Genomic DNA, 14,692 nt, shown 5'->3' with positions numbered 1-14,692 from the left:
CTGAGGACCCGGGGAGCGGGGCAGAGGACCCGGGGAGGGGAGCCGAGGACCCGGGGAGCGTGACAGTACCCCCCCCCCCACGCCCCCCTCCCTGCAACCGGGACATGAAGGCACGGATCAGAGGAGTGCCCACGTTCTCCCTGGGCTCCCAGGACCTATCCTCAGGACCATACCCCTCCCAGTCCACCAGGAAGAACTGTCGGCCTCGAACAGTCTTCATGGCCACGATATCCCTTACCGCATAGATGTCGTCCTCGGCAATAGGAGGAGGAGCCGGACTGGCAGCAGAGGAGAAGGGACCAAGGAAAACCGGCTTGAGCAGAGAGACGTGGAAGGAGTTGGGAATCCGCATCGTGGCCGGAAGCCTCAGTTTGTAGGAGACCTCATTGATCTTGCTGAGGACCTTAAACGGCCCGATGTAGCGAGGACCCAGCTTGTAGGAAGGTATCTTCAATCGGATGTACTGGGAAGCAAGCCAGACCAGGTCACCAGGAGAGAAACACGGAGGGTCCAGGCGCCTCTTGTCGGCGTGTTTCTTCATCCGCTGGGAAGCGCGCCCAAGGGACGCCTTGACAGAGTCCCAAATGGTAGCGAAGTCACAGGCTACAGTATCAGCAGCAGGGACATCCGAAGAAGGGGATATAGGCAACGGGATGGAGGGCTGAAGTCCGTAAACGACATGGAAGGGAGACTTGGAGGACGACTCACTGATGTGGTGGTTATGGGAGAATTCAGCCCAAGGCAGAAGCGTGGACCAGTCGTCGTGATGGGCGTTGACATAGTGACGTAAGAAGGAGGTCAAGATTTGATTGACCCTCTCCACTTGGCCATTAGACTGAGGATGGTAAGCAGAAGAAAAGTCCAGAGTCACTCCCAGATGTTTGCAGAGCGCCCTCCAGAAGCGGGAGGTGAACTGAGTTCCCCTGTCGGACACGATGTGGGATGGAAAGCCATGCAAGCGGAAGATGTGATGTATATAGGCTTCCGCGAGTTCCTGAGCAGAGGGCAGTCCGGCCATAGGGACGAAGTGAGCCATTTTGGAGAACCGGTCCACCACGACCCATATGACTGTGTGCCCGGAGGATAATGGCAAGTCCGTAATAAAGTCCATCGCTATGTGTTGCCATGGAACTGAGGGTATAGGCAGAGGCAGAAGACGGCCATATGGCAGGTGCTTGGGCGTCTTGTTCCTGGCACAAGAGGAGCAGGCAGAGACGAAAGCAGCGACGTCCGTGCGAAGGGATGGCCACCAGTAATGGCGTACAATCGCACCCCATGTTCTCTTCTGACCTGCATGACCGGCTGTTTTTGAGGCATGACCCCAGTGTAAGACTTTTTGCCTGTCGGTCTCAGAGACATAGGTCTTCCCGGGCGGTATCTGGGCCAGGGTGACAGGAGCCACCGGAATAATCTTGCTAGGAGAGATGATAGGTTGGGTACTCTCTTCCTCCTGCTCCATGGGCATGAGAGACCTAGACAGGGCATCAGCGCGTACATTCTTGTCCGCGGGTCGGAAATGGAGCTGGAAATCAAACCTGGCAAAGAATAAGGACCACCTGGCTTGCCGTGGGTTCAGTCGCTGAGCGGACCGAAGGTATTCCAGGTTCTTGTGGTCCGTGTAGATAATCACGGGGTACACTGCTCCTTCCAGGAGGTAGCGCCACTCCTCCAGAGCCAGTTTGACCGCCAATAGTTCTCGGTCACCGATGGTGTAGTTGCGTTCAGGCGCTGAGAAGCTCTTGGAGAAAAAACCGCAAGTCACCATCTTCCCGGAGGAGGACTTCTGCATGAGCACTGCTCCGGCTCCTGAGGAGGAGACATCCACCTCCAAGGTGAACTGGCGGTTTAACTCCGGTCGGTGGAGTACAGGAGAGGAGGCAAATGCTCGCTTCAGAGAGCAAAACGCGGCGTCGGCCGCAGGTGACCAGTCCTTTGGATTAGCCTCCTTCTTGGTCAAGGCGGAGAGACGAGCAGTCAGGGCAGAGAAGTGAGGGATAAACTGGCGGTAGTAGTTGGCGAATCCCAGGAACCGTTGGATTGCCTTCAGTCCAGAAGGGGGAGGCCAGTTGAGAATGGAGGAGACCTTCTTTGGATCCATCTGCAGCCCTGTACCCGAGATGATGTATCCCAGGAAAGGGAGAGAAGACTGCTCAAAGACACACTTCTCATATTTGGCGTAGAGACGATTCTCTCTCAGTCTCTGTAGAACCAGCCGTACGTTCTCTCTGTGGGTCTGGAGGTCCGGAGAGAAGACAAGGATGTCATCCAGATAAACTACTACACAGATGTAGAGGAGGTCCCGGAAAATGTCGTTCACCAATTCTTGGAATACGGCAGGAGCGTTACACAGACCGAAGGGCATTACGCAGTATTCATAGTGCCCATCGCGAGTATTAAACGCGGTCTTCCATTCGTCCCCAGAGCGGATACGAACTAGGTTGTAGGCACCCCGAAGATCCAGTTTGGTGAACACACGGGCTCCTCTGAGCCGGTCGAACAATTCGGGGATGAGCGGCAGGGGGTACTTGTTTTTTATGGTGATCTGATTCAAACCCCGGTAGTCAATGCATGGGCGTAGGTCACCCTCTTTCTTCTTAACGAAGAAGAAGCCTGCTCCCGCAGGAGAGGAGGATCTCCGGATGAATCCCTTTGCCAGGCTTTCTGTGATGTAGGTAGACATGGCCCTGGTTTCGGCTGGAGACAACGGATATATCCGTCCTCGAGGTGGTGTTGTTCCTGGGAGCAGGTCGATGGCGCAATCGTAGGGACGGTGTGGCGGAAGTACCTCAGACTCCTTCTTGTCAAAAACGTCTGCGAAGGACCAATAGGCCGAGGGAAGTTCCGGTAGGTTCTCTGGAACCGGAGGTCGTCGGATGGGTTGTATAGACTTCAGACACCTCTCATGACAGGCGGAGCCCCATCGGGTGATTTCGCCAGTGCCCCAGCTGACTGATGGTTCGTGTGTCCGCAACCAGGGAAGTCCCAGCAGGATTTGATGGGACATGTGTGGAAGGACGTAGAGAGCGATGTTCTCGGTGTGCAGGGCACCGATACGCAGTTCGACCGGCCTGGTGACCCAGGAGATGGTATCAGCGAGGGGTCTCCCATCCACAGAGGCAATCACTAGGGGCTTATCGAGTAGAGTAACAGGCAACTGGTACTTGTCCACCGTGGCCTGCTGGATGAAATTGCCTGCTGCTCCAGAGTCGAGGTATGCCTCAGCCGTGAAGCGCGTCTCTCCTGCTGACACTTGCACGGTCCACATAACCGGGTCTGAGAGAGTCCCAGCACCTAGGGTGGCCTCTCCTACCAACCCTAGGCTTTGGAGTTTCCCGGCCTTTCCGGACAGGAGCGTAGGAGATGTGTGCCCTCTCCGCAGTAAAAGCAGAGACCCTTGGCGAGCCGCTCTGCTCGACGTTGTTCAGACCGCCGTACTCGGTCAATCTGCATGGGCTCGTGGACGGGAATCCCAGCTGTTGATGACTGAGGTACGGAGGGCTTCCGTGGAGGAGAGGAATGCCGTACCGGACGTCTCTCACGAGATAGCTCTTTGGAGCGCTCCTGAAAACGAATGTCCACTCGAGTTGCTAGGGCAATCAGGGCATCTAGGGTGGAGGGCACGTCACGACCCGCCAACTCGTCTTTGATGCGACTCGAGAGTCCTTCCCAGAAGGCGGCTGTTAGGGCCTCATTATTCCACCCGAGTTCTGAAGCCAAAGTGCGGAAACGGATGGCATATTGGCCTACCGTCAGTGTTCCTTGACGTAAGCGGAGAAGGGATGAAGCAGACGCAGAGGCGCGTCCCGGCTCGTCGAAGGTGCTGCGAAAGGCCTGCAGGAACTCTTGAAGGTCCTTGGTCATAGGGTCCTCCTTCTCCCACAAGGGATTCATCCACGCCAGTGCCTCGCCCTCTAGGTGAGACATGATGAAGGCGACCTTGGCTTGGTCGGAGGCAAACAAATGTGGCAGCTGCGTGAAATGAAGGGAGCATTGGTTTATGAAGCCCCTGCAGGTCTTGGGATCTCCGGCATAACGAGGTGGTGAAGCCAAACGGAGTCGGGAAGCATCCGAAGAGGCTGCCACGGGTGCGGGAGCCGTGGATTGACTAGTGGAGGCCCGGAATGTTGAAGGCGTAACTGCCGCTTGTAACGTGTACAGGCGGGTGTCCACGGAAGTCATAAAGTCCAACATGCGGGTCTGGACTTCACGCTGGCGTTGGAGTTCCTCTTGCAAGGCCGCTAGTGCTGCAGCGGGATCCATGGCCTGATCTTACTGTCAGGGCCAGGCGGTCGGGCAGACCCAGGAGGTGGATCCACTGGTCCGAACTCTAAGATGGTGGTAAGGAGTCCGGTAGCTGAAGCACTATGGGCAGCAGAACAGTCCGTGCAAGTGAGTGTAACGGAGAAGTCCCTGGGACCACGGAGTCACAGATGGTAGTCCGGGTGACGTAGCTCAGGTTCGGAAGCCGAGATGAGGTCAGGCGGGGTCCGGAACCTTTGGAGCGAGATGACGGGTCACCGCAGGGATCCGAGATGGTACGGACTGTCAGATGGCAGACGGACAGCGTGCGGGGTTCGGGATTCAGCAGGACCGGATGCCGAGGCAGGATCAGCTCTAGAAGAGAGATACGTGAGTATGGCAAGGAGACACAAGGAGACCTGACTCCTAGCTTGGAAAACACGAAGATCAGGCCCCGCCCCCTTGGACAATAAACCCTTATATACCCTGTACCTGTTTAGCTTCATTTCCTGTTAATGGACGCTGGCCCTTTAAGAAAGGGTCAGTGACCGCGCGCGCGCCCTAATGCGCATGCGCGCCGCCCGGGTGCCAGAAGCCAGGGAAGGAAGCTGAGGGGAGGACGCAGGGGAGCCGGCCAGGGCCTGGGAAGCCGTCAGACGCCGGGATCGGAGGCCAGGGAACCTGGGAAGGACGGGCACCGGAGGCTGGAGAGCGGGGAGCGTGGCAGGTGAGCCGGGGAGCGGGGCTGAGGACCCGGGGAGCGGGGCAGAGGACCCGGGGAGGGGAGCCGAGGACCCGGGGAGCGTGACATCTGTAGAGATATGGAACCAGAACCGAGCTTATCACAGAGATAAGGGTGCAGAACCAAGCTTACTACAGAAAAAAGGGAGCAGAACTGAGCTTACTACAGAGATACGGGAACAGAACTGAGCTTACTACAGAGATATGGGAGCAGAATCGAGCTTACTACAGAGATATGGGAGCAAAACCGAGCTTACTACAGAGATAAGGGTGTAGAACCGAGCTTATCTGCAGAGATAAGGGAGCAGAACTGAGCTTACTACAGAGATATGGGAGCAGAACCAAGCTTACTACAAAAATAAGGGAGCAGAACCAAGCATACTATAGAGATATGGGAGCAAAACCGAGCTTACTACCAGAGATATGGAAGCAGAGCCGAACTTACTACAGAAATAAGGGAGCAGAACCGAGCTTACTATAGAAATAAGGGAGCAGACCCAAGCTTACTAAAGAGATACAGGAGCAGAACTAAGCTTGTTACATAGCTACGGGAAAAGAACTGACCTTACTGTATCAATACAGGAACAAAATCAGATTTACTCAGTCTACTACTTCATTACTACATAGAAACAGTAACAGAACCAAACCTTCTGCATAGCTACGGGAACAGAGCAAGCTTACTGCATACACATAGTACCAGAACTAACCTTCCTGCTTAAATATGGTACATAACTGAGCTTACTATATAGCTATAGGAGCAAAACCACACTTACTACATAGATACAGTACCATAACCCAGCTAACTGCATGTACAACAATTACAAAGCTTCTCCTATATTTCCAATGTTAACCTCGTACGGAACACGGATGGCACATGGACTATATACTGCTGCCATCTGTGTGCTGTACATGTTTTTCACGGCCCCATAGACTGTAATTGGCCCTTGTCATCTGTGGTGCCAGAAAAAAACAGATGTCTCCGTGTGGATCACACACAGTCTGTGTAAACCCACTGACATGCAAACAGCACCATAGGTTATAATGGGTACGTGTGGTAACCATGAAAAAAACGGATACAACACGTACCAGAAACACGGACATGTGAAGGAGGCCTTAAGGTGACATAACTACTTCACAGTGTAGGGGTTAATTTCACTTGTTTTTTCATAAACATGGAAAGATAAATGAAATTCCCTTACATGAATGTGAGTGAGCCCAAAGGGCCCATGCCCACGATCAGTGTCAGCAACGTTTTGGACGCAGAGTGTTTTTGCTGTATCTAAAATGCTGTCTTGTACAGTAGAAGCACAGTGGATGGGATTTATAGAAATCTCCGGCCCCATGGGCTTCTTTTAGACACTCCATAAATTAACCTGTGATTCAAGTTTCCTATCCTCACCATGGCAATTTATTCTAAGAGAGATGCTAGTGCTCTGAGCGGGAGAATACAGTGAAAATGCGTTGTCTCATTCACCCTGATCATGTGCATGGACAGCGCAATCTCCTGCCCAGGAGACTCTATAGAGTCTCCACCAGAGAAAGTACGGTGCATCCAGAGCGTGAGGACACAATGTTATGGACATGGTTATGAACTGTTATGAGTATTAAGAATTCTATGCAGATATCCAAAAACAGGTCTTTAAAATGGCGTTTGAACTGTACTCACATACAGGACTTTGTGGTCATAAGTGAATCATGCTGACCTAGCTTAATATAAAATGAGGAAGCACATATACATATATATCTAGGAATAAGCTCTTTTTGCAATTTACCCAATAGGAGACATGTTAAGTACTTTTGGCTCTTAGCCAACTGATTTCTTAAAATGTATTTTAACTTCCGCAATTAAACCAGTCCTATTTTCTACGCAGATCTGAGTACATCTCTTACTGGTGTGTGTGGATGAATAGCATGCATGCTACTGACAAATGACTCATAATACGATTTGGAAGCAGACGGATTTAAGATGTGGATGACTAACTTGGATTGCATCACCTTAAATTGTGCCCCCTTAACAGCCATATACATATACACAGACACGTACACACAACGCACAGCCATATACACATACATACTGTATACAGAGACACATACACAAAGCATACAGCCATGTACACATACAGTTAAACAGACACATACACACAGCATACAGACAAATGCACATACATAGACACAGACACATACACACTGCGTACAGTCATATACATATACACAGACACATACACACAGCATACAACCATATACACAGACATACACGCAGCATACTGCCATATACACATACATATACATAGACACATACTGTACATACAGCGTACAGCCATATACACATATATATATATACACATAAACATACACACAGCATACAGCCATATACACATACATATTCACAGACACGTACACACAGCATACAGTTATATACACATACATACTGTATACAGAGATACGTCTACACAGCTTACATCCATGTACACATACATATACACAGACACATACACACTGCGTACAGCCATATACACATACATATATACAAAAAGAATATGTTATCACAGCTCACCTAGACCTATATGTATCCCAAATGGTGGACGGTGCCAGGCACATCAGGCCGGATCCTGGTGTAACAGCGATGATCAAGAAAAGTGGAAAAAGCCAGCAATCATCTTGGAAAAACTCTGAAGCTTTATTGTGAAAAATCCATAAAAAACATACAGTGAATAAAAAGCTCAGTATGTAGACAAGGGTCTAGGCATTTCAGGCCTAACATAGAACTGGCCCTTAATCATGTCATGATTAAGGGCCAGTTTTATGTTAGGCCTGAAACGCATAGTATCCACTGTATGTTTTTTATATATATACACAGACACATACACGCAGCATACAGCCATATACACATACACAGACACATACACACAGCATACAGCCATGTACACATACATATACAGACACATACAGACAGCGTACAGCCATATACACATACACAGACACGTACACACAACGTACAGCCATATACACACGGTTGTAACAGTGTGTCCCTCCCCCGCCTGTGCTCATGGTGTAATAGTCTGTATCTCCTTGACTGTCCTGTATGTACTACTACGATACGATACGATACAATACGATACACTTTATTGATCCCGTGGGAAATTATGGTATCACAGCAGCACAACTTAAATCATAACATGAATTACTTAATTGACAAGACAATAGAGTTGACAGAAGAACATTATACATTAGATTAGGACATACACAGCGGGTGAACTGAAAGTAGAAGAAATAAAGTAGACATTCACCTTGATGATTTAACACTAATGTTATTGTTGTACATTCCCATAGCAGTTGGCACAAATGATTTCCTATATTTTTCCTTCTTACACCTCAGAAGGATTAGCCGGTTACTGAAGGTGCATGAATAGCTCATATAATGGATGTGCATTATTATTCATAATCGCCATACACTTTTTCAGAGTTCTTCTCTCCACTACCTCCTCAAAAGAGTCCAGATTGCAGCCAACAGCAGAGCTTGCCTTCTTGATAAGCTTATTCAGCATATTAGCATCAGAGACCCGCACACTACTACCCCAGCATATGAGTTCAAAAAAGATGGTACTGGCCACTACAGACTGGTAGAACATTTGTAACATTTTGCTGCACACATTAAAAGACCTCAGTTTCCTTAGGAAATACAATCTGCTCATCCCCTTCTTGTAGACCATCTCTGAGTGGCATCTCCAGTCCAGTTTGCTATCCAGGTGGACCCTCTCCACCTGCTCTACCTCCTAACCAGCAATAGTGATCGGTAAACATTCCATCTTTCTCCTGCTATAGTTGGCCACCAACTCCTTAGTTTTCTTAACATTTAGTTGTAGATAGTTACCATGGCACCAATCCACAAAATTCGACACCACCCTTCTATATTCCTCATCCCCCTGGTCCCCCCTAATACATCCCACAACCACGGAGTCATCCGAGAATTTTTGAAGGTGGCAAAAATCAGATTTATACTGAAAGTCTGATGTATACAGTGTGAATAGAAAGGGCGCTAGCACCGTTCCCTGACGGGCACCTACACTGCTGAATAATCTGCTAGACATAACTGCTCCCATCTGTACAAACTGTGGCCGATCTGATAGGTAGTCAGTTATCCAATTTCTCATCCCCTCCTCCACCTTCATATCAGTCATCTTTTTGTGTAGTAAAAGTAGCTGCAGGATGTTAAACGCAATGAAAGAACATCGCTCGCACAGTGATTACGTCATTCTCCAAAAATGAATGTACAGTATGTAACAGAGAAAGAATAGCATCGTCCACCCCCAATCTATGCCGGTAAGCAAACTGTAGGGGATCAATAAAAGCCCTCACCCTCGGACTAAAGTGAGCAAGCACTAATCTTTCCAAGGCCTTCATAGCATGAGATGTTAAGGCTACAGGAAGATAGTCATTTAGGGTTGCAGGAGAAGTAGTCTTGGGTACCGGAACCAGACAGGACGTTTTCCATAAAACTGGTACCCTCTGTGTTTGTAGACTTCCATTAAATAGGTGTGTAAAGACCGTACACAGCTGGTCTGCACACACTTTAAGGATACGTGGACTGAGTCCATCTGGCCCTACTATTGGGGGATTGTTTGTTCTTCTCAGCATGGGACTTCTCCAATCCACAACTTGGTAAACAGAACAGAGCCAGGAGTCTAAAGTCCATTCATGTATCAAATGTCATCAAATGTCCAGGTGGAGTTGGGCCCACCTTAGGGGCTGATCCCAGGATAGAAGAACAATGAGACCCATGTTAGGTCAGTTAGTTGGATCTCGGCTGGAGAAGGACTAGGATCTATAGCTGAGGCTGGATCCTAGAGCTTGTGTATAGACTGGTACAGACTGGAGATCAGTGGTCACGTGGGATTGTGTTTTGTTGTTCACCCTGTTGGACTCAAGGAACTCATATAAGGACCATTGCCATATTTTCCCTGGCATTGGAATACCGGGAGGCGCCCCTGGATTGTTTGTTTTGTTGTGGACTCCTTGCAGACTTTAAGACTTTAAGGATTTATATTTATGTTTTGTGCTTTATCTTTGTGGTTCCAATAAATCTCTTTGGATTGTTCCTTGGCCTGGCGTCCCTCACTGCTCTGTCGCATACCCCGTCACAATATACACAGGCATGTACACACAGCATACAGCCAAATACACATACATATACACAGATCCATTCACACAGCGTACAGCCATATACACATACATGTACAAAGTTACATACATGCAAGGTACAGCCATATAGACATACAGTTAGGTCCAGAAATATTTGGACAGTGACACAAGTTTTGTTATTTTAGCTGTTTACAAAAACATGTTCAGAAATACAATTATACATATAATATGGGCTGAAAGTGCACACTCCCAGCTGCAATATGAGAGTTTTCACATCCAAATCGGAGAAAGGGTTTAGGAATCATAAATAACATAGAAGGAAAAGTGCACAGCACTGCTTACCCTTTCAAGAGGTAGTGAGATGATCTCGTTTCACCACTAAGCAGTGTGGTTGTTGCTTTGTGACATCGGGCACAATCCTGAAAAAATTCCTGGTATGATGGAAGCTGCTGTCTCAACCGTGGTGCTATTGCCCAGACGAAGCCATCAATTCATAGAAAATAAAGGAGCGGCTCCTTTATTTTCTATGGTTTAGGAATCATAGCTTTGTAATGCATAGCCTCCTCTTTTTCAAGGGACCAAAAGTAATTGGACAAGGGACTCTAAGGGCTGCAATTAACTCTGAAGGCATCTCCCTCGTTAACCTGTAATCAATGAAGTAGTTAAAAGGTCTGGGGTTGATTACAAGTGTGTGGTTTTGCATTTGGAAGCTGTTGCTGTGACCAGACAACATGCGGTCTAAGGAACTCTCAATTGAGGTGAAGCAGAACATCCTGAGGCTGAAAAAAAGAAAAAAATCCATCAGAGAGATAGCAGACATGCTTGGAGTAGCAAAATCAACAGTCGGGTACATTCTGAGAAAAAAGGAATTGACTGGTGAGCTTGGGAACTCAAAAAGGCCTGGGCGTCCACGGATGACAACAGTGGTGGATGATCGCCGCATACTTTCTTTGGTGAAGAAGAACCCGTTCACAACATCAACTGAAGTCCAGAACACTCTCAGTGAAGTAGGTGTATCTGTCTCTAAGTCAACAGTAAAGAGAAGACTCCATGAAAGTAAATACAAAGGGTTCACATCTAGATGCAAACCATTCATCAATTCCAAAAATAGACAGGCCAGAGTTAAATTTTCTGAAAAACACCTCATGAAGCCAGCTCAGTTCTGGAAAAGTATTCTATGGACAGATGAGACAAAGATCAACCTGTACCAGAATGATGGGAAGAAAAAAGTTTGGAGAAGAAAGGGAACGAAACATGATCCAAGGCACACCACATCCTCTGTAAAACATGGTGGAGGCAACGTGATGGCATGGGCATGCATGGCTTTCAATGGCACTGGGTCACTTGTGTTTATTGATGACATAACAGCAGACAAGAGTAGCCGGATGAATTCTGAAGTGTACCGGGATATACTTTCAGCCCAGATTCAGCCAAATGCCGCAAAGTTGATCGGACGGCGCTTCATAGAACAGATGGACAATGACCCCAAGCATACAGCCAAAGCTACCCAGGAGTTCATGAGTGTAAAAAAGTGGAACATTCTGCAATGGCCAAGTCAATCACCAGATCTTAACCCAATTGAGCATGCATTTCACTTGCTCAAATCCAGACTTTAGACGGAAAGACCCACAAACAAGCAAGACCTCAAGGCTGCAGCTGTAAAGGCCTGGCAAAGCATTAAGAAGGAGGAAACCCAGCGTTTGGTGATGTCCATGGGTTCCAGACTTAAGGCAGTGATTGCCTCCAAAGGATTCGCAACAAAATATTGAAAATAAAAATATTTTGTTTGGGTTTGGTTTATTTGTCCAATTACTTTTGACCTCCTAAAATGTGGAGTGTTTGTAAAGAAATGTGTACAATTCCTGCAATTTCTATCAGATATTTTGTTCAAACCTTCAAACCAAACGTTACAATCTGCACTTGAATTCTGTTGTAGAGGTTTCATTTCAAATCCAATGTGGTGGCATGCAGAGCCCAACTCGCGAAAATTGTGTCACTGTCCAAATATTTCTGGACCTAACTGTACATATAGTCACATAGAAGCATATACATATTTGATAACATTCACAAAAAGTTAATCCGCCACATACATAAATAGACAAGCACAATCCTATACACACAGACATACACACATAGTGGGGGTCTTTTACTTTTGATAATTGGGGGACACTTCTTCTCTTGTCTTCCATGCAGCCTACAGACTTGTTTGATGGTAAATCCCAATGGGCTAAAGGACCTTGCTGATGTCATTCCCATGTGATCAGAAGGGGCAGGGCCTCAGCCAACATAGCTGATACCAAAAAAAAACTCCACGTGGTCCTGGAGTTGTTTATAATAGAAGTGGGGGTCTGAGGTAAGACCTCCAAATGGGTGGCGCAGGGTGGGGGCAAAGCCACTGGTGCATGGTGATAGTCGACAGGAGGAAACATGGCCATGCCCCCTAACCAAGCTGGTCATGCCCACTACCCATGCAGGTCCTTCTAGCCACTGGGATTTAGCCACAACCCTTGGTTTATGGTACTCTTCGGCGGGACAGAGGCAGCGCACGCTGCTTGAAGCCATTATAACACACATGGCCATGCACTGTGAACTGCATGTGGCTATGTCTCCTGTACTCTGCTGCCGGTCAGCACTGTCTGCGCCTGTAATGTGTCAGTGTGCCCAGCCACATCACAGTACAGGAGACACGGCTGCGCGCAGTTCACTGTGCGAGTCCATGTGTGTTAGAATGACATTATGCAGCAGAAGGCCGGCCCTCTTACAGCAGCTGGGAAAGCGGCCCAGGGGGCACTTGCCCCCTGGCCATCTGGTCCAGTACGCCCCTGACCATAATATCGTAAGTTTCATTGTAATATCCAATAACACATTTCTAATTGAGATACTAATACCTGGAGCTTTAGGAAAGCTGAATATAACAAATTAATAAACTTATGACCAGAAAACTGAATTTTAAAAGGCATTCTATTTAATGTCAGATTAAGCTCAAGGCCAAATCAGCAATATAGCCAACAGTGCCTAATAACTAAGTTATAATTGCTCAGTCTTTCAAAGTCACATATTTGCAGATTAGAATCAAAGCACAATAGATTGTACCAGCTTACCCTAAGCTGTGCTCATATCAGGACGTCTTTATCAAAAACTAAACAGAAAACGTCACGTAGTAGAAGTCATGTACTTGGTTCCCACAGGATATACAGTAGATATAGTTAGCACAATAATTGCCCTTTGAACTCTTTAGTTCCATATAAAGAGAGCAATCTCAAATTAACGTTACATTTTATTTCGGCTCAGACTGTGAGACTTGTCCCATCACCAAAATGAAAATAGCTGTTGTGTTTTTAATTGCGGCTTTCGCCAGCTCTTTCGGTAAGGAAATGTTTTTACATTTCAGGGGAAATCAGGTTGAGGTATATCCAGTCAATATCTGTATAGTAGGGTTTAGAAAATAAATGGGAATACCATCGATTTCCAAAATCGAGGCACAGAGGCTCTTTTTAAAGTCTCAGTGCTGGGTTCTAGAATAAAAGGGTGTGGAAACATTGAAATATACCTTTTTTGTTACTTGCGAGGACAAAGCTTACTGATATGCCTCAATGTTACTCACATCAATCGTTCTTAGATCTCTTGTATACTATATCTTTAGTACAGGAACACTTGCTAATGAAAAATAGACACAACTTCGTAAAATAGATAATTAATAGGGATGATCGAATACCTCAATTATTCGGCTTCGCAAATATTCGACAAATAGGTTGACGCTATGCGAATATTTGATGCGCAATGTAAGTCTATGGGAAGCCCGAATAATTGTTATTCAGGTTTCCCATAGACTTACATTGCGCATCGAATAGTCGACTAGCGGTGACCTATTTGGAAAATATTCACGAAATCGAATATTTGAGGTATTCGATCATACCTAATAATTAAGTGAGTGTGAAGACATTACTCACTTAATGCACTGAAGGCTAGGGTCAAATGAGTGTATGAAAAATTTTCATTCAGAAAAATGTAACAATTTTTATCCATATTGTCGTCCTTGTTACATCCATGTATCCATATTTTACGTCTGTGTGACATACATTTTTATACATTAACATTTGAAAATGTACACCATCAAATCAGATTCCATGGTTAATAAGGGAAATGCATCCATAAAAATCGGATACAATATGGAAGTTGTAAAAGGGATCTATTTTTTTTGGGCACCCATGGACTTGAATGGGCAAAAGGATAATGCATGCTATCATTTTTTCACATGGACACTGAGCCCAAATGAAGCAACTGTCATCTGAACAGACAAATTGAATTGCACCTCTATAAAATACGCTCATCTGAGCAAGCCCTATAGGCAGTGGGTATACCAGTGAACAATCCAGTCTTTCTGACACTGGGTGCTTCCCAAACTAAAGCCTGAGGAAGGGCCTTCATTCACCTGAAATGTTGACTTTGTGCACTAATATAACTGCTTAATAAAACTGATTTTTCAAAGACATATTGTGGTGCTATTTTCTTAACATTTTAAACAATAACCTTTAAAATAGATTTATAGCTGTCAGTTATTTCTAATAAAGAT

Source organism: Anomaloglossus baeobatrachus, chromosome 4 (assembly GCF_048569485.1).
Source record: "Anomaloglossus baeobatrachus isolate aAnoBae1 chromosome 4, aAnoBae1.hap1, whole genome shotgun sequence".
Taxonomy (NCBI): Eukaryota; Metazoa; Chordata; class Amphibia; order Anura; family Aromobatidae; genus Anomaloglossus; species Anomaloglossus baeobatrachus.
Note: the sequence above shows the minus strand (reverse complement) of the source record.